At 78.3% G+C, this 2500-nt stretch overlaps 1 non-coding gene across 1 annotated transcript; it reads left to right on the top strand.

Annotated features, from left to right (window-relative positions):
* The first annotated feature begins 2088 nt into the window (after positions 1-2088).
* Positions 2089-2241, top strand: LOC135326689 (5.8S ribosomal RNA). The gene has a single exon (XR_010386959.1). It is a non-coding gene; the product is annotated as a 5.8S ribosomal RNA (ribosomal RNA).
* The last annotated feature ends 259 nt before the right edge of the window (positions 2242-2500 follow it).

Genomic DNA, 2500 nt, shown 5'->3' with positions numbered 1-2500 from the left:
CTACTCCCCGGCGCCCGCGGGAGAGGAAGCGGCGGGCGCGGAGGCGAGGGAGACGGCCCTCCGGGTTGGGACGGGTCCCACGGGTCCCCACCCCTAAGCTGTGGGGGGCGGACCCGCGGCGGGCTGCGGCGGAGCAGCCCGTCCGCAGAGACCTGCGGGGGCAGGCGTTCCGGGATGGCGCGCGGGGCGGGCGCCGGGCCCCCGAGCGGGGGGCGTCGCGTTGAGGCCAAGCGAGGCGACGGTTCGTGCCCGAGTGGGCGGCCCGAGCCACGGCTCTCCTCCCGGGTGCAGCTGCCACCCGGCGCCGGGTTACTGAGGGAAACCCCGGGCCCCGGGAGGAGGACGAGGTCGTGGCGGCGGGTGTCGGGCGCACCCCGCGGGCGGACGCTCCGCCGAGGGGCGCGGGGGCCGGCTGGCGGGTGCCGGGTTCCCCCTCCGCGTCCCGTCTCGTCGCCGCTGCCGAGGCTGCCGCCGTCGCCGCGAGGCGGCGGCGGCCCGGTGGCGGGCGGCGGCGGGGGAGGCACCCCCGCGGGGATTTCAGGTCGTTTCCCTCACCCCAGGGCCAGGTACCTAGCGCCCGCGCTTCTCCTGCCCCCCCCTCGGTGACCCACCCGTGTGGTCCCGTGTGCCAGCGTGCTCCTCCCGGGTGCCGCACCGTGCGTGCCGCACCGGCCGTGCCTTCCCCCCCCCCGCCTCGGCTTCCCCCCACCCCGGTCCTTCCTCCCCCGCGGTGGGGGTGGGGGGGGCGGGGAGGGAGGGAGCGAGCGAGAGAGGGGAGAGGGCCTCCGGCCACCGCGGCCGCCGGCAGCCGCCCCGGGCAGGGATGGCCATGGGCCCCGGGCTCCGGGCCCGAGGGTTCTCGGTTGGAGAGCCGGGCGGAGGTTTAAAGACTCGGGCGGCCCGATGCGACTCGCGGAGGCGGCCGGGCGTGCTGCCGGAGGGCCGGGGGGTCGGCGCGCGCGGGCGCCGCGCCCCCCCATGCCAGCCGGCGCGCCCCGTGCTCGCCCCGCGGGCAGCCGGGACGGAGAGGGGTTACCCTGCCCCCTCTCTCCGCGGTCTGGTCTCGGCGGAGAGACGCCGCGCGGTCGGCCTAGTTGCCGGCCTGCCTCGAGCGTTGCGAGCCGGGCGCGAGCGCGTGCTCGCCGCCGGGAGGGCGAGCCCCCACCGCGGGTGGTGCGGGCGCCGAGCCTCCGCGCGTCTCCTCCTTCTCCCTGGCCGGTGCTTCTGGGTCTTCCGCCGTGGCCGCCGTCGGCGGCGCCCTACCCTACGCGCCCGCCCCGGCACTCTGCCGTCCGGGGCGCCCGCCTCGCTCTGCCCCGCCCGGCTCCGCCAGGCAGCGGGGGGGCGGTGGTGGGGCGGCGGCGGGGGCGGCCCGCCCCGCTCTCCGCGTGGAGACGGGGAGAGCGGGCGCCGTCCCCGTCCGTGCCGCCTTGCCCGCCTGCCCGCCGCCGGGCGTCTGTCCGCGGAGGGGACGGGCGAGCGCGTGGCGTCACCCGCGAGGCGGTGTGTGCGGGCGCGCGGGGGTGTGGGCGCCGCGGCGGCGGCGGCGGCGGCGGTCGAGCCGGAGGGCCGGCGAGGCGAGCGGGGAGCTGGGAAGCGCGGGGCCGGCGGGCCGCAGGCGCGCGGGCGGCGGGGCGACGCCGCTCCCGGTGGCGGCCGGGCTCTGACGCCTGGGGCGGGGGGGGGGTGGTCTGCGGGGACGGACCCCCCCCAACATCCCGAGGCAGGCGGTGTGGCCGGCCCGCCGCTCCCTGCCGGGCCAGACCGAGCCGGGCGCCTGGGCCGGACTCGAAGCGAGACAGGGTTTGTCCCCAGGTCGGGAGCGAGGGCTCCCCGCCCTTCTCGTTCGGGTTTGCCCTTCGTTTCCCCCCCCCCTTTCTCTGTGCTTGTACGGTCAGTGAGGCAAGCCCCTCTCTTTCTCTCGCTCTCTCTCTCCTTCCGTCTCTGCCGTCCCTTGCTCAGCAGCCGGCGTCGGCGTGAGGAAGGGCGGTGGGGCGGAGGAGGAGGGGGCGGAGGAGGGGGGGCCCCCCAGGGGCTGCGAAAGCTGCCCGGTCCCCCCGCGCGCGCGGCGGGGACCGAAACCGAGACAACTCTTAGCGGTGGATCACTCGGCTCGTGCGTCGATGAAGAACGCAGCTAGCTGCGAGAATTAATGTGAATTGCAGGACACATTGATCATCGACACTTCGAACGCACTTGCGGCCCCGGGTTCCTCCCGGGGCTACGCCTGTCTGAGCGTCGCTTGACGGTCAATCGTCACCCGCGCCGTGGCGTGGGCGCAGCGGCGTGCCGCCCCTCGGTGGGTGTGGGGGGGGGCGCGGTTCGGGTGCGCCCGGCCGTGCCCGCCCTCCCCTCCGAGCCCGGCGGCTGCCGCCGCGCCGCGTGGCGCGCGCGGTGTGGCGCGGCTGGGGCGCCTCGCAGGCCCGTTGCCCCGGGGAGAGGGGGGGTGCTCTCCTTCCCCTCCCCGCGCGGCCGGGCCTTCGTCCCCCTAAGTGCAGAC

This window comes from Dromaius novaehollandiae, unplaced genomic scaffold, assembly GCF_036370855.1.
Source record: "Dromaius novaehollandiae isolate bDroNov1 unplaced genomic scaffold, bDroNov1.hap1 HAP1_SCAFFOLD_94, whole genome shotgun sequence".
NCBI lineage: Eukaryota > Metazoa > Chordata > Aves > Casuariiformes > Dromaiidae > Dromaius > Dromaius novaehollandiae.
This window is presented reverse-complemented; position numbering and strand designations above follow the sequence as displayed.